General features: G+C 42.5%; 1 protein-coding gene across 4 annotated transcripts in view; it reads left to right on the top strand.

Annotated features, from left to right (window-relative positions):
* The first annotated feature begins 415 nt into the window (after nt 1–415).
* Nucleotides 416–18356, top strand: part of INPP4A (inositol polyphosphate-4-phosphatase type I A) — a 349368-nt gene continuing 331427 nt past the window's right edge. For all 4 annotated transcript variants that reach the window (XM_030201389.1, XM_030201388.1, XM_030201387.1 and 1 more), the window contains exon 1: nt 416–626. The gene's annotated coding sequence lies outside the window, so the exon portion shown is untranslated. The remainder of the gene's footprint in view (nt 627–18356) is intronic.

The following is an 18356-nucleotide window of genomic DNA, read 5'->3' as shown; positions in this document are numbered from 1 at the left end:
TTTCAGGCTGGAGATTTTGTTTAAGTCCTGGATTTCTGATCACCCCATGCAGGTGCATTAGGGGACTTGTAGTGCCTGATCCTGCCCGTTTAAATCAGTGCTGCAAATCCTAGTTGCTTTGGGATATAAGTTTAAAACCAGAACTGCTTAAATATTTCCAGCCTGGAACTGGGTAGCTTAGCGTGTATGAGAATGGATGCATGCTGCATCCTTCCTCCACGCAGCCCCCCCCCCCCCCCCCCCCCCCAATCACAGAAACTGATGAGGTCGAAGCCGGCCCGAGGTATCGACGTCAGACACTGAACTCACACACGCCCCCCTCCCCCTTGTCTCCATTTGGTATCTTCCTCTATCAACCCATCCTTCTGCCCTAGTCCAGCATCTCTCCCTCGTTCTGAAGCTCCCCTCCCCCCTCCTTTCCAACTTATGGTTAACTATAAGCCCCGCAACTCTTCTCCTAAAGCGTCTCGTTCTCCTGTGACGCAACTTCTTCCTTTCTCCGGCGTCTCTTGCCCTTCTCTGACGTAACTTCCTATTTTTCCGGCAGCAGCAGGGCGGAACGCAGACGAGGAAGAGGAGTTGCGCTAGAGGGGGCACCGGAGAAGGAATTCAGTGGGCGACCTCAGGTATGAGTTTGAAGATGGAATGGAATGCTATGCTTGAGATTGAGGGAGAGGTGCCGTATCGCGGACGGGGAGGAGGAGGAGGGGGGGGGGGAAGACATGCTGGACTGAGGACAGTGAGGAGAGTAGAAGAGAGAGGGGGGGGTAGACCACGGAGGAAAGGTGCCCCCCCCCCCAGTCGCGTGTGGTGCTCGGCGTGAGGGCAGTCGAGTGCGTGCGAGCGACTGCTTATTTCTGCATTCTGGTTTCCTGCTGTCATACTCCCATCTGTAGACTGTCTAATAAAGTAATGCTGCTTTGACCCTTAGGTCCGTTATGTCTGATCTACCTGTGATTTACCTAATAGAGAGCCAATATATTTAAGGGTTTTTTTTTTTTTTACAAGGTAGGTCATACGTACAGACCTAAGAATCAACTTAGCAGGGAAGAAAATGAAAAAGCTATTATGACGAATGACAGATCCGGTGCGGTTTAAGAAACATAATTGAAAGGTTGCATTTGGTTATTTGTGTGTGGTAAGATGAATGACATCTTTGTGATAGCAGCTAATTTTTTTGTGTTTGAAGGGGGTGGGGTGGGGGGAAGCTTTTTTCTTTTGGTAGCATGGGGCGGTGGACGGGAGGAGTTGCACAATTGTTACCATTTGGTGTGTTTAGTTTTTGTTGTTGCTTTTTTTTTTTTATTGTGTGGTTTATTGTGATCAGCTTTGGATGAAGATGGACTAGAAATGTTAAACCATGAACCATTTTTTGGCTGTGAGAAAAATGGATAATACATGATTTCTTCTTTTGGAATAGCATTCTGGGCTCAAGTTTTGTGCTCAGGGTTGTCCCCAGTCAGGTGTGAGTCTGGTTGAAGAATTGTTCTTATTTTACCCATCCTATGCTAGGTGGCATGGCATTGTATTTGTTATAATGGCATTGAGGCAAACATAGGGATACAATTATAATGGAACTTTTCTAATTTGTCTATTTTAATTTACACCCTAATTACTGAACATTATATTTTGTCCTGATATCATTTACATTTTTACCTATTTATCCACTTTTTATCATACATAATTTTCTTATGCACCTTAATTGCAACAATTCTGAAATTCTTATTCCGTTAATATGATTGCCATGATATCCTTATGCACCTTATCTGTTATCTATATTCTGATTTTCTTATTCCATCAATGTGATTATTGTTGTATTATATTGGAAACATCAACAACAAACAGTACTCCTGTTCTATATAAATTACAAAATCTTTATTAGTTGAAAACAAGTCAGTGCATTAAAAGAATTACTAAATAATATCCCTGCAACTCACTCACACTGCCATTCACACCAAACTTATACCCTGATCACATATGTAAATCCCACAAAGAACATTAAACATAAACCCTAAATTGCAGTTTCTTCAGTCTCTGTGTATTATCAGAGCACAGTCTCAATAAAGATCAGTCAGTGAGCCCTAAAAAAACAAGGGCACACTAAACCCAGTTCTTAATAATTGTAGCAAATGTTGAACATTGCTGATCTTTGTATCCAAGTTGTCAAGTGAAGAAAGAAAAAAAATTCCACTGCAATATAAAGCCACTGTTCTCATCCCTGTGATTAAAAAACCACAGAGAAGTACTGGGAATTGCAAAGTCACACAAATCTTCTGTGATCCTCCTGCACACGATCAAACCTTTAAAGGCAGCCAAAGAATGCTTCAGGTAAGTGGGAGGCGTCCAGGGATAAGTAAATTAAACTATGTGGGTTTAATTTACTTATCCGTGGAAGCCTCCCACTTACCTGAAGCATTCTTTGCCTTTAATTTAAAGGTTTGATCGTGTGCAGGAGGATCACAGAAGATTTGTGTGACTTTGCAATTCCCAGTGCTTCTCTGTGGTTTTTTAATCACAGGGATGAGAACAGTGGCTTTATATTACAGTGGAGCTTTTTTTTCTTTCTTCACTTGAGAACTTGTTGGATACAAAGATCAGCAATGTTCAACATTTGCTACAATTATTAAGAACTGGGTTTAGTGTGCCCTTGTTTTTTTAGGGCTCATTGACTGATCTTTATTGAGACTGTGCTCTGATGATACACAGAGACTGAAGAAACTGTAATTTAGGGTTTATTTATTTATATGTTGCATTTGTACCCCACATTTTCCCACCTATTTGCAGGCTCAACGTGGCTTACATAGTACCGTCAGAGGCGTTTGCCCAGTCGGTGGATAACAAATACAAAGTTGTATAGTGATCATATGAGGTATAAGTGGAGGGTCGGAATGGATGAAGATTGCGTGATCTCCTGTTCGATCATAGTCATGCTGTGTTGGTAGGTGAAGAGGGTTACCTGGGATCGTTGGGTAGGCCTTTTTGAAGAGGTAGGTTTTTTTTTAAAATTATTTCTTTATTCATATATTTCCATATATCATCACAATACGTGAATATGCAATCGGCATTTATACAAAAGAGAAATATCATTAACAGCCTTTCTGTCCACAAGTTTAGGAAATTTTGGAATCCAAGAATTTAGAATTTAAAGTAAAACATATAGCAATAATTAAGGACTAATGGTTGCAACCTCTGGTTCAGACCCCAGCCTGCATTTAGGGAGGGCACACAACATTCAATTCCACTCTAGCATCTAGAAATTGTTTTAACTGTTTTGGGTCTACAAATTGAAACTGTTTACCCTCAAGCATTACATTACAATAACAAGGAAAACGTAATATAAAAGTTGCTCCCAGTGCCACCACCCTAGGGCGGAGTTCCAGAAAGGTCCTCCGGCTCATCTGTGTAGGCCTTGAGAGATCAGGAAAAATACGAATTTTTGAGCCCAAACACAGATTTTCTAAGTGTCTCAAGGAAAGCCTTAATACGGCATTCCTATCAGGCTCCAGCACAAAAGTAACAAGCAAGTCAACCTCTGAGTAATTATCTCCAATGAACTTTCAAGGAAAGAAGTAAGATCCATTCCTTCCCCTGCTATCGGGGGATTTTCTTCCACCACTCCACCACTCCTGATGTAATAAGCCCGAGTAAGGGGAGGCAGTGAGTCCTTATCCATTCCAAGTATATCAATCATATATTTTTTAACCATGTCCAAAGGGGAAATTAAAGGCGATTTGGGAAAATTAAGAAACCTGAGGTTTAATCTTCTAGTCTGGTTTTCTAGGTACTCCAATCTTTTATGTAGGAAATTATTATCCTTAACCAAAGCCGTTTCTACAGATCCCATTTCTTGAATTTTAGTATTCACAGTCTCCAAATCTAAGGTTTGCTGAAGCAGCCTCAGAAAGAGTCTTTATGTCAGAAGTGTTCACTTTTAAAGTAGTTTGCATAGAAGTGTGAATGCTGTAAACCATATCCCATAGTGACTCTAATGTCACAGTTGCTGGTCTATTCACACCACTAATGGCTGGAGAAGGGTGAGGTTGATCTTCAACACAAGCAAGTTTAGAAACTATATCCTGAGGCAATACCTTTGAAGCTGATTGTAGCAATAGTTGAGATTCAGCCTCCATTACTGCAGACACTCCCTCAAACAGGTCGGGCTGAGCCCCTTCGGCTTCCTTCCCTGTCAGAGCTGCCAGCAACTCCCCTCCAGGCTGGGGTGGAGCAACTTGTTCCATGGAGCTCAGGGAAGCCCCGTTTCCATTCTCAATCGACACCGAAGTGCGGAGAGTTGCAGAGGGGGTCGAAAAGCCCTGAGGACCTGGTTGCTGTCTGAAAAATTGCAAAGTTGTCTGCCTCGTCGCTGAAGAAGTCACAGGAGCTGAGGGATGTTCCTTCACTTTTCCCATGCTTAATGAGGCGACAGAGGTGCCGTAGAGGACCTACAAACAGAGCAACTTCCAGGAGCTAACACAGGTGCGTCCATTCACAACGCCATCTTGGAATCCCAGCGTGAAGAGGTAGGTTTTTAGTGATTTCCTGAAGTTCAAGTGGTGGTGGATTGTTTTCACAGCTTTTGGGAGCCCATTCCATAGTTGTGCGCTTATGTAGGAGAAGCCGGCTGCATAAGATGTTTCGTATTTCAGTCCTAGAATGGCAATACATTATAGATGTGGAAATGTTACCAATCAACATTTACACCTACTTAAAGTTACACAACCCCCAGTTAACTTCCCTTTTGCCTGTGAGGCTTGGAGGAGATGGGGGGGGGGGTATGTGCTTTGAAGTTGTCATCAAAGCCCCACTCCAGCCCATCCAAATTAGGTGTCTAATTAGCATGTAACTTATGTCACACTATATAGAATTAACCCCTCAGTGACTGCATAGTAATGTGGTATCGCCAGAAAAGACAAAACTTACATCACAAAATCTTGAAAATCTATATGAAGAAATATATGCTGTAGATAATACTTGGGTTTTAAAATGTCAGCAAAAACAGAATGTTACAGGTTGCGATTCCTCATATTGTCAGTATGAAGACGGCATAAAGACAGTATTGCACTTCAGCTTTGAGAACTCTGTATGTCTATTTTTCAAGAAATAGCACATTTATCAGAAAGTTGTGTATCACTACGCTGTGCGGTGCTGAGTAATGACTGACAGAGTGACCATTGTTCTGAATTTCCTGATGTTTCTGTGTTCATAAAACATACTATATGCAGCCTTAAGTGCTAAGAATCCATTCACTCCCCCCTTCCTTCTTGTCTAAAAATCTTAGGTCCTTCCCTTCCTTCTGGATACATCTGGGCTCCACTCTTCTTCTTAGAATACTTGGACTCACTGCTTGCAGCCTTCTAACTGTTTATAGACTTAGTGCAAGTGGCTCTCTCCCAGTTTCTGTAGATTCTTCATAACAATATTCTATATTCAGTTTTGCCATGTTTGCAACCCTAAATCATGTATGAAAGGTTATATACGGTATGAAGCAAAATTGTAACCCATCAACAATCAAGCACTGAAATTTCAACCACATCAGTCCAGAAAGCCCCCCCCCCCCCCCAAAAAAAAAAAAAAAAATCCTGTCATTTCAAAAGTCGGTTTCTGGTTAGAGACATCTGAGAAGTTTTAATTTACTCTGAATACATACAAAAAATGAAAGAGGCTATTTGGCAGTAGCATTCGATCACGTAAAGAAAATCCTTAAACAGGCAGCCAAGTTCACAGGCTATTGGAGGAAATAACCTAAAAGATAAAATGACTAGATAATGCCATGTCCACAGGTCCAAGTTAAACCCTGATTTTATTCTAGGGCTCTTAAGAACTTACTGTCCAACTATTCTTAATAAGTAATAAATCCTTACAAACAAGATAAACTAAGATTGGCTCCATCTGTTCTTTATGATGCGACACCAATTGGGTACTTTTATATATGCATCAAAGGATTAGGAAAAGACTTAAAATTACCAAATTTTCTCTCTGATTCACACTTTGACTCAAGCCAAGCTTTCTCCCACCCATGCTCATGTTTATGGTTTCCTGATAGATTTTGTTGGGATAATGACCTACATGTATGGCCTCTGACAGTTGTGTACTGACCCCCCCCCCCCCCCCCCCCCCCCCCCAATTCTATATACGGTGCTCAAAATTGTACATGCAAATTTGGATGCACAGCTAATTTGCTTATGTTTAATGTTCTTTGTGGGATTTACATATGTGATCAGGGTATACGTTTGGTGTGGATGGCAGTGTGAGTGAGTTGCAGGGATATTATTTAGTAATTCTTTTAATGCACTGACTTGTTTTCACTAATAAAGATTTTGTAATTTATATAGAACAGGAGTACTGTTTTGTTGTTGTTTTAGGTACCTTTTATTATATATATATACAGTGGGGGAAATAAGTATTTGATCCCTTGCTGATTTTGTAAGTTTGCCCACTGACAAAGACATGAGCAGCCCATAATTGAAGGGTAGGTTATTGGTAACAGTGAGAGATAGCACATCACAAATTAAATCCGGAAAATCACATTGTGGAAAGTATATGAATTTATTTGCATTCTGCAGAGGGAAATAAGTATTTGATCCCCCACCAACCAGTAAGAGATCTGGCCCTTCAGACCAGGTAGATGCTCCAAATCAACTCGTTACCTGCATGACAGACAGCTGTCGGCAATGGTCACCTGTATGAAAGACACCTGTCCACAGACTCAGTGAATCAGTCAGACTCTAACCTCTACAAAATGGCCAAGAGCAAGGAGCTGTCTAAGGATGTCAGGGACAAGATCATACACCTGCACAAGGCTGGAATGGGCTACAAAACCATCAGTAAGACGCTGGGCGAGAAGGAGACAACTGTTGGTGCCATAGTAAGAAAATGGAAGAAGTACAAAATGACTGTCAATCGACAAAGATCTGGGGCTCCACGCAAAATCTCACCTCGTGGGGTATCCTTGATCATGAGGAAGGTTAGAAATCAGCCTACAACTACAAGGGGGGAACTTGTCAATGATCTCAAGGCAGCTGGGACCACTGTCACCACGAAAACCATTGGTACACATTACGACATAACGGATTGCAATCCTGCAGTGCCCGCAAGGTCCCCCTGCTCCGGAAGGCACATGTGACGGCCCGTCTGAAGTTTGCCAGTGAACACCTGGATGATGCCGAGAGTGATTGGGAGAAGGTGCTGTGGTCAGATGAGACAAAAATTGAGCTCTTTGGCATGAACTCAACTCGCCGTGTTTGGAGGAAGAGAAATGCTGCCTATGACCCAAAGAACACCGTCCCCACTGTCAAGCATGGAGGTGGAAATGTTATGTTTTGGGGGTGTTTCTCTGCTAAGGGCACAGGACTACTTCACCGCATCAATGGGAGAATGGATGGGGCCATGTACCGTACAATTCTGAGTGACAACCTCCTTCCCTCCGCCAGGGCCTTAAAAATGGGTCGTGGCTGGGTCTTCCAGCACGACAATGACCCAAAACATACAGCCAAGGCAACAAAGGAGTGGCTCAGGAAGAAGCACATTAGGGTCATGGAGTGGCCTAGCCAGTCACCAGACCTTAATCCCATTGAAAACTTATGGAGGGAGCTGAAGATGCGAGTTGCCAAGCGACAGCCCAGAACTCTTAATGATTTAGAGATGATCTGCAAAGAGGAGTGGACCAAAATTCCTCCTGACATGTGTGCAAACCTCATCATCAACTACAGAAGACGTCTGACCGCTGTGCTTGCCAACAAGGGTTTTGCCACCAAGTATTAGGTCTTGTTTGCCAGAGGGATTAAATACTTATTTCCCTCTGCAGAATGCAAATAAATTCATATACTTTCCACAATGTGATTTTCCGGATTTAATTTGTGATGTGCTATCTCTCACTGTTACCAATAACCTACCCTTCAATTATGGGCTGCTCATGTCTTTGTCAGTGGGCAAACTTACAAAATCAGCAAGGGATCAAATACTTATTTCCCCCACTGTATATATATATATATCCCCTATTAGGATTAAGGTATTATATTGTAAGCCACATTGAGCCTGCAATTAGGTTGGAAAATGTGGAATATAAATGCAGCAAATAAAATAAATAAATATTGAATCCCTCTTAAGATTTCTAATGGTTGGTCATCAGGATTTCTTTCCATGGTATTCTCTCTTTTCTTAGCAATGCACTTATTCCCTATGCCCCTTTTAGTATTTTATACTTGGCCCACCATAATCTGTTATTTCCCATTTCATAATTAAGTTTGATATGGCCTGTTTGTCTTGCTTTAAGGTTGTTGCCCCTACACTCTGGAATCAATTACCACTGGATATTTGACTAGAAACTTCTCAAAAATTAAAGCAGGGCATGAAACGTATTACTTCACAAAGGCATTTCCCCCTGATTAAGTACGTTTCTGCATATAGTGGGTTAGGTTTCTATCGTAAGATCATCTGGACTATCTCTTGTGAATTTGTTCCACTACTTTCCTATATCCTCTCCTTCTTTTTGTATGTTATGCTATTATTATTATTATTATTTAATAATTTTAATGATTACTTATTGATTTTATGCAGTATTGTAGTCTAGGATTTCTACTGCATCCTTCCCTTTTTGTTGTTCTCCTTGCTACTGTTCTTTCTTTTTATCTATGCTATTGTAAACTGCTTAGATATTTTATGATTGGCAATATATCAAATGTGAACTATGAACTATGTGTGGAGCTTGTAATTAATAATTGTGCAGTATCTAGTGTTCTTATCTCCTTGAGGAAACTGTTTTTGTGCTGGATATGGTTCCTTTGCTGCTTTCCTTCCTTGTAGAAACTAAAGTGAAAACAGATTATTGGAGGTAGAACGTTAAGTATTGTGGCTACTTAATGTGGGTCTTGATAGTTCTATGTAGATATACGAAACCTAGAGCTATGAACGCTCCAATTTGAGTGATGAAAATTTAATATTTCCTTAATTAATGTAGTACTTCAGATCATGGCTGCTGTCATGTTGCACTAGTGTATCCAGACACAACTGTTTTGTTAGTGGTGGAAATAAATCCAGCTTAGCATATGAAAACTTTATTTTCATAGCTGACTAGTCCTTCAGTGATGCTACTGTTCCTACACAGAGGACCACTTGAAAACAACATCAGAGGGAGAGCTTCTCCTCCCCCCCCCCCCCCCCCCCCCCCCCCAGCATACCATAGAAGAGAGTCCTGCTCCCCAGTGTGCCATTGCAGGGAAAGTTTCCTCTGCTGCTTCCTTTCTTGCCCTCCTGATGTGATCTAAGGAGGAGGAGTAGCCTAGTGGTTAGTGCCGTGGACTTTGATCCTGGGGAACTGAGTTCAATTCCCACTGCAGCTCCCTGTGACTCTGGGCAAGTCACTTAACCCTCCATTGCCCCTGGTACAAATAAGTACCTGAATACATGTAAACCGCTTTGAATGTAGTCGCAAAAACCTCAGAAAGGTGGTATATCAAGTCCCATTTCCCCTTATCCCTCTCTGTCTCTGTGATGGTCTTGCTTCAGACCCTATTGGATGCCAGGCTTTCCCTTCCTGTGTTGTTATCCTTCTCTTTAAAATTCCTATTATGCTTTTGTCACCACAATATGAATTGGAAGATACTTCCAAGACATGCCAGAGTGTGTTTAATTTTTGTTTGTATAGTAAATATAAGGTCTTTCGTCTGGCTCCAATGTACCTTTTAAATAATTTTCTCTCCAACTTCAATGAAAACTACGAGAACTATTAACTTGTTTGCTTCTTCTTTAAAGGGTGAAGAGAGTAAAGTTACTGGATAATGTACTCTTTCCAAGCTGCAAGATTGGATAAAGATGTTTTGAATTTTTTTACTGTCTGCTTCAGATTAGACATTTTAGATGCTTGGTTACAACTAACTAGCTTATTTTGAAAATTTGTTTTAAAATCTAGAGACTAGTGAGGTTGGTTGTATGATTGTTTTATATATTCTGAATATTGGTTTAGGGATTTTAATGGTTAATGATGTTTGTCTTGATACTATATTTCCTGGTTATAACCAGAATCTTTATCTGCATAGAACTGAAAGGTCAGTGGCAGATTATAAGACATTATGTTAACGTTATATTACTCCTTTTGTTTGAAGAAATTTTACTTTATTCCTAAGTCTACCCCCTCCAGCCTTATAGCATGCACAAGCCCTTGTTCTAAAGGTTTCCATGAAATATTCTTGCCTTCTGTATATAATTACATTTTGAAATTGTAATATAACAGATTCTTACCCTATAGGTTTGTATTCTGTTGTTGGAGCTGTGCCTTTGCTAAAATTCACTCAATGCCAATGAAATACCATTGTATCTACATTAGAAATAAATGGCCCATGAGCATAAACTTTGACTCAGCACTGGCCAAATTCTTCATCAACTTAACCATTTACTTTTATAATTTTTTAATGATTTTAAATTTTTAGTTTTTATATTCTCAATTAAGATTTCCATAAATTTTAATATAGTAACACTAATCTTTATATGTTCAAACTGTTTCTAATGCAAGGCCACCTCTTATGACATGAATTCATGTTTTCCTGAGAAGCTGGTGTTCGCTTTCCAGCGGGGACCTAATATAGGAGAAATGGTCAATACAATGATCCATTCCATAACAAATCATTTCACTTTCAACTGCCAGGTCTCATCTGTTGTCTGCTACTGTTTTTGGGTCATGTATGAGGTCCACTCCTTTCGTCCTCTGCTTTCGTCCTCTGCTCTTCACCTCCAACTTGGAACTTCTGACCTATGCTCTTCTGCTTAGCTGGAGGAGTGGCCTAGTGGTTAGGGTGGTGGACTTTGGTCCTGGGGAACTGAGGAACTGAGTTCGATTCCCGGCACAGGCAGCTCCTTGTGACTCTGGGCAAGTCACTTAACCCTCCATTGCCTGCCGCATTGAGCCTGCCATGAGTGGGAAAGCGTGGGGTACAAATGTAACAAACAAAAAAATAAATAAAAAATAGATCAAATATTTTACTTTCTTTACAATGGGCTGATGCTATCCACTCTCAAGCATCTCCAGTTATTTGAAAACACTGCTGCAAAACCTTTGTACTTTGCACGACAATTGGATTTGGTGACCCCTTTTTTAATCCATCACCATTGACACCTGATGGCTTTGAGGCTGAAATTCAAACTCTTACTCCTAATTCATTGGGTCCTCACTGTATTCTCTCTGATATGTGGTGGTCCCCCCCCCCCCCCCTATCATTGTGCTTTTCTTAGACCAATCTCCTTTATTCTCCTCTTTGCAATGGACATTTATTTTGAGTTAACTAGTTGAGCCTCTTGTTTAGTTAGATTTCCCCCCCCCCCCCCATTCTGGAACTCTTTTATCTGGATTCATAGTGAAGCAGGATTTTGAGACCCATCTTAAAGTTTTTGGGCATCTCTAACTGGCTTAGTTTGGTGGAATGCACTGAGCATACTCTACATCAAACTGTTGTTCCTATCATTTTTTTTAGAATTGTAAACTGCTTTGCTGCTAATACTCCAAAAGGGCTGACTAGCACATCTGTAAATAAACTAAAGCAAACATTTAATCCAGTGTACAGCAATAAGATTATTCTTGGCCTTTTGTGGCAACGGCGTATCTTTTGCCTGGTCATGACATCCACAAACTGGAAGTTGTGTGTTTTCTAGCAAAAAAAGATGCTGGTACTCAAATTCCAGGTTGTCCTTCATGGGTGGGGTGATCACTGAGGGATCCACTCCACAACAACCAGGCCCCTTGCAACCAGTCACAGAATCTGTGAAAATGCAGCATTAATGTGCAGAGTCTGAGATCTTTTATTAATTCTTGGGGACAGTGGGTCAATTTTAGCAGCCAGTGGAAAAGGTGCCGGTACCCCTGGGGGGAAAAATCATCAATAAATGAGACTCATAAATCCCATGCATGTGATAGTAGAGATGAGTATATGCCATCTCATCCTGGTGCCCTATATCACAGAAACTCAAATTTTTGCTTACCTTTAGGTATATAAAGGTTGCACCTGAGCTGGTCGTAAGAGTCCTCCCTGCGCTGCTCCAGGACCAGATGGTTATACAGCTGAATTCTATAAAGGTCTGCAGATACTACTGTGGACCATGAGCAGGCTATTTTAGTGCAGCCTTAGACTGGGGATCCTTTTCTTTAGGGGTGAATGATGCATTGATTACATTAAGCCCCAAACCAGGTAAAGTTACCATTCCCGGGGGCCGATGCTCAAAACCTAATGCGGGCATTAACGGCTATAAGCGCTGGACTAGAGTGCATGTTAGTGTGCAGAGTGTTCCGAGGCCTCTAGTGCGGGAAACAATGTGCGTGCCAAAGATGGCTGCAAATTGTATTTAAGTGTACTCAAATGGGTGTTAATGGAGTCATTTGGTATTTCCTTCCAATGCTCAGAGAACACTGCGGACACAAATGCCCTTAATGCTGGAAACTTACTTCCGATTTGGGGATGGTGTTAAAGATTTTGGAGAGAGGTTTCTTCAGAATTTGTCACTTTAAACTGCAGGTGTAAAAGCGGAAGGAAGCCTGTACAGCCTGTAAATGCTTACAATGAGAAACAAATGTGTGCGAGTCTGAGAAAAACAAAGTGTAAGCACACATCGGCACCAGTGTTCTGCGCTTAAATATGGGCTTCTGAAGTGAAATCAATTTTTGAAAAGCTAATATTTAAAGGAGCAGAAAATGGCAATGTGAAATCCAGTGTTTATTTTAGTAGGATTTAGCACATAGAGCCCTGGATTATTCATAGTCAAATTTAAATTGCTATTCAGCCAAATACGAATAATGTATTCAGGGCACTATTTGGGGCTGGATCGAGTTGAATATGAATATTCAGTACAGCCCTATTTGGATAGTGTTGGCGGTTATAGAGCACTGTAAGAGGAGTCTAGACCCTACCCTACTTATGGGGTTCAACTCAGAAAAAGCCTTTAATAGGGTGAGTTAGGTGTCTTTATTTCAGACCTTATCTTATATTGGACTTGGCAAGTGCTTTGTTAGAGTGGTTTGAACCTTGTACACTGATGGCTGTTTTAAAACAGATAACTTCCATAGCGTCCCACAGATCAATCCAGAGACCAAGTGGGTCATGTCCCTCTACCAGCAGGTGGAGATAGAGAGAACCTCAGAGCCTCTGAGTTTACTATATGTGGACCTGTGCATCCATCTTAACCTCAGTATTATCTCAGCAGGTGGATGGACATATTCTGTGCAGCTCTGGTTTGATGCTGTCTCCTAGCCTGTTCTCTCAAGCTTAGTTGAGCTGGGGGTTATGGCACGGCGCTGCTGTGATGGCCTGTTGGGGGTACACCCGGTGGTGCCAGGTCCCTCTCCACCCCCCATTCCTCCTCTGCCCTCTGGGGGCTGGTGTTCGCCTGTCCTCTTAAAAAAAAAAAAAGAGCACTTTCAGCGGTGAATCTGCCTTTACTTCACTGTTGGACTGCATCATGCCTGTAAGGTTTGCTATATATTTCTTTCTTTGTTAGCGGGGACTCTCTCACTACAGCCCTTTTTGCTACTCATGGCTTCCCTTTCGGCGGGTGCTGCTCTGTTGGGCTTTCCCTCCAGGTGAACTCCACCGGCCTTTTAGAGTTTTCAGATCTTTACTCAGGTCTGAGGGGGCCCCTTGTGTGAGCGGTGGTAGTTTTTGGCGGCCTCCTTTGTATTCCATTTGGATCAGGCTGCCTCTTTATCGCTACAGAAGCCGTTTCAGCCGGCATTCGGGGAGCAACTGCAGTGGAATTTGTTCCTTGATTCAACTGTGATTGCCAGGTCTGCCCTCACCTGTTCATTTGAACAGCCGGGGTGGAGCATTTCCGACCGCGGTAGTTCAGGCCACGATCGACTCATTGTTCCCGCGTTTTCGGCCTGGTTCCCTCTCTGTCCCTCGGGAGTTGCTATGTCTTCAGACTGGAAGTCGAGTTGTCTTCTGGCTGGGCCAGAGAGCCATGCTCCATTTCTGGATGTTGGGTCTTGTTCTGTTTTCATCTGTTTCTGGACATTGAGCCTTGCACGGACTCGGGTAGTCGAGCCTTACTCCGACTCAGGATGTCAACCTTTGCTCCATCTCAGCATATTGAACCTTACTTCGTCTCGAGATGTGGAGCCTTGCTCGGCCTTGGGACTGGTGTTGTAGCTGGACGTCGGACTTTGAGCCTTGCACGGTGTTGGGTCCTTGAGACTTGCTCCATTTCTGAACGTTGAGACCTCCTATAGCTGTGCCTGTCAACTCTGGCTCCGGTTCGAGCCATTGAGCCTTGCTTCTTTCTGCTGTCAAGCCTTTTCCCATCTTTGGCATCAAGTGCTGACTGCGGTTGTCTCTACATGGGGAAACTTGTCAGTTCCTGAGAGTTGACTCATACTCGGCTCATCCTCTGGACTTTCCCCCTGCCTTGGTCTTTGCATGTCATCCGCTCCTCGGTCTCTAGCAGCAGACCTTTCCTCCTGATCTTTGGATGGCTTGGGCCTGAGCGGTGACCCTTCTCAGATCTCTGACCCTTGCATAGTCTCTAGGCAGCGAGGTTTGTTTCTGTTCTAGATGTTGAGATTTCCCTGCTCACGCCGTCTCCTGTTCGAGCCATCTTCAGTTTTAGAGGATGCGAACTTGATCCATCAGGACTGTTGAACTTTGCTCTGGGTCTGGTACTGGCTCCTTTCCCGGTCTTGGTTTACGCTCCTTCCCTAGAGACAGATTTTTGGTCCAATTCAGGGAGGCTAGCCATTTGCTGTGGGCTGTTTAGACTACTGACACCCTGATTCTGAGGTATTGAGCGCCACCATTGCTGGTTATGGGAACAAGGGCCTTCGCAGCAGACTGGTCCATATCTGGTTGCCAGGTTTGACTGTCCCTACTCTTCAGATCAGATACTTATTCAGTTCCTTCTCATGCTGTGGCAATCGGGGTTCCACCGTCTTGACTGTCATGCCAGGTCCTGCTTCGCAGTCACCGTTTATCGCCTTTTTGGTCGTGCTCTTTCCTCCATCTTGATAGGTGACTTGGATCCCTTGTGGAAGCCAGTTGGACTCTGTCTGGGTAGTTGTCTCTATCTATGGATTCTACTCGGAGGGAGTTGAGCAATGCGCAGCCCTCTGAGGTTGGCCATACTTCCATCTTAGAGGGCAGTCCTGCTACTTTTCTAGGTTTTGAGCCTGTTACATTTCGGCAGGTTGCGCCTGACTCTGTTTCCGGGAGTTGTCATTTACTACCTCCCTGGAACCCTTTTTGTGTGTGTGTGTGTGTGGGGGGGGGGGGGGGGGGGGGGTCAGATCTTGTTCCGACTGTCCACTGAGCCAACTTTTGTCTCTTTCTCCCTGGAACCTGACTCCTGTTCTGGTGATCTTCCAAGCTCCCTTCTGCTTATTGGGTCGGGAACTGGTTTTGGCTGTCGCACTGGTCTACTTTTGTAGGGCATAGTTTCTCCTTTGGAGGGTGAGTCGAGGGTGAGTCTGGCTTATTCCTAAGGTTGCCTATTCTCCGCCTCTGAATATTGTTTCGGCCTTGCTTGTTGGGGCCAGGACCTACTCCCGGGAGGTCAGACTGTGGTTGTCTTCTGTTTTTCAGGGTGGCTAGTTGCGAGACTGGCTTTGTCTCTGATGGGCGAGCTGTGCTCCCTTCCGGGATGTTGAGCCTTCTGTCAGTTCTGGCTGGTTGGTTCTGTGGCTTTAGCCACAGTGCCTGGCCTTTGGGTGGAATAACAGAGTTTTTATCTCTCTGCCTATAGAGTCTGGCTCTGTTTTGCCCTTTTGAGCCTTGAGGAAATTTTGTTTTGTTGCTGGCTAGCGAAGATTCTTCCTGGGGGGGGGGGGGGGGGGGGCTGGGGCAGTCGTGTCAGCCACCAGATACCAGACTTTCTTCTGCAATTTGCAGCCTCCTTCTCCTTTCCGGTGATTGCTCTAGCCTTTTTCTCATGTCTTTAGTTGCTGCTGCTTCTCTTCAGTGCTGAAGGGAGGTTTCTTTTTTCTTCTGTTGAGAGTTTGGATCCAGTGTTATCTATCAGGGCTGGTTCTTCCTTTGAGTTTCCACCCTACTTGGGGACTGCTTTGGTACATCCCACTCATGTCTGGATTGATCTGTGGGATGCTGTGTAAGGTAAAATTAATTCTTACCTGATAATTTTCTTTCCATTAGTCCCAACAGATAAAGCCAGAGGCCCGCCCTTTGTTGAATTGGTAGGTTCCTTAAACAAGAATGGCAAGTGTCTGGTTGCAGTTTTCTTCTTGGAGGAGCGGAAGAGGAAGAGCCTATGTGGGTTTATTGAGGCAGGAGTGGATTTTTACATTGGATTTACTTGTATTCTTCCATTGTTTTGGTATCGACAATACTGAGGTTAAGATGAATGCACAGGTCAACGTATAGTAAACCTTTGAGGTTCTCTCTGTCTCCATCTACTGGTAGAGGGACATAACCCATTCGTCTCTAGATTAATCTGTTGGGACTATTGCATCAGGTAAGAACTAATTTTACCTTCCCCTCACTTTCACATCAGAGCATTATTAGTTTTGACCAATTCAAAGTTCTCTCTTCTGGAAGCACTATCACTCTGTACTATTGGGATGGTGTCTGAGGTTAAGTTAAATTATTAGCCCTCCAGTGCAACACAAGGTTAGGGATGAATGGGAGGGAGAGTTTCCCTTGGTTTTAGTTGAGACATTATATAGGAGTTCACATTCCCACACATTTGCAAAGTTATATTCTCTTAATGCTCAGCTCCTAATATGGGATATTTATTCCTATTTACAGACTTGGAGGTCTCACTCTCTCTTTTATCTTTATAGCAGGATTGAGATGGATCTATGTTTTTCAGGTGCTCCCTATTTTTCTCCTAAGTAAGGATGAGAGACATCTGAATAAGATGTTAAGGTCCTATTTGTGGCAGGAAACTCTGTTGATAGTTTTTACCTCTAGAGACAAGGGAGAACTGGGTTTACTGAATGTGAAACTGTATAATATTAGCCTGTGGTGTGCAGCACTTAAATGACTGCTAAGGAATATGTCCTACTTCCTGTCACAAGTCTTGAGACTAAATTAGCTTCCCCAACACATTTTAGTTATAATTTACACACTGTGTTGAGACAATTCTCTGCAGAGATTGTGTCATATTTTTATTTTCACATACACTTAACTGGCAGTGGGTAGGTATGTAAACAGCGTAAATGTTTTTTTCTGCCATCCCCCTCTTGTCTTTCCAAGGGAACCCAGATTGTTTTAATTGGGTTATGTACAAAATCCTTTAAAGCCTGAACCCTCAAAGGTATATTACTTATACTTTGTTCTGGATGAGTAGGACTGCTGCAGAAATGTCATGTTTTAATAGAGTGGTATGACTTGAATAGAACAGATGCATTTGTATCTACCTATTGGGGATGGACTCCTAAACTTAATGAGGAAATCTATTAAACTGAATTTTGTTTTATTTAGAAGCACAAAGAAAACTACCTATGTTCTTTCACCTTAAATATCTATAAAACATGATTCCACCTGGAATCCTGGAATGATTTACAATGTGAGGTGCAGGGGGGACACACATCAGTTGTGCTTATTCAATGCAAAATAGTTATGTCTAATATCACACATTGAGAAAATTGAATTTTAGTTTTTAAGATTGTATATATCACCTTATTAATATTAAGGCCACTTTGAGTTTGAATGATGAGTATCCAAAGTGTTACCAAGTAGGGGCAATATTGTACCATATAATCTGGTCTTGATCTTGCTGGAATCACAGTTTTGGCGCTTAGTGTGTCAACATGTCTCAGCATTGTGGGGCTTTAATACACAGGTTACTCCAGAGCTCTTGTTTGATCACTTTGCTATATTCCGTGGGGATCTAGGAGCTTTCTGAGATGTCACATTGTTGGTGTACGAGTATCATGTTAAATTGTTTTTTCCTGGAAGCTCCGTCATTGGTCCAGTGGATATCTCAGATGATCGCTTTCATTTATGGAGCAGGGGGAGTGGAAGCCTTACACTCTTGCTAAAGGGTTACTTTTTCAATGAAAGCAGGAGACCTTCTGGAATTCCTTGACTCCTATCGCACAGTAGAATCTTTGCATATGTAAGCTGAACAGGATGAAGCTGAATAGGATGCTGAATTGCATTGCATGTCCCATAGGTGCTTCACTTATTGGGGAGGGGTAAAGTTCTTATTCTAAAGAGATTTTGAAGGGATGCTAGTGAAGTGCTAAAAGTTAATTTGCTGCAGTTCCATCAGTTTGGGTTGTGTTGATCTGTTATGCAATTGTGACTTAGTATTCTGATGTATATTTGGAACATATCTGAAGTGTCTATCTTGCTTGCCACCAAATAAAAATGATTTCCATAACTTGGCCTCTTGCACTTCTTACCCCTTGAATATTTCAGCCTCAT

Source organism: Microcaecilia unicolor, chromosome 4 (assembly GCF_901765095.1).
Source record: "Microcaecilia unicolor chromosome 4, aMicUni1.1, whole genome shotgun sequence".
NCBI classification, from domain to species: Eukaryota; Metazoa; Chordata; class Amphibia; order Gymnophiona; family Siphonopidae; genus Microcaecilia; species Microcaecilia unicolor.
The sequence above is the reverse complement of the archived record's forward strand: the minus strand, read 5'-3'. Positions and strand labels throughout refer to the sequence as shown.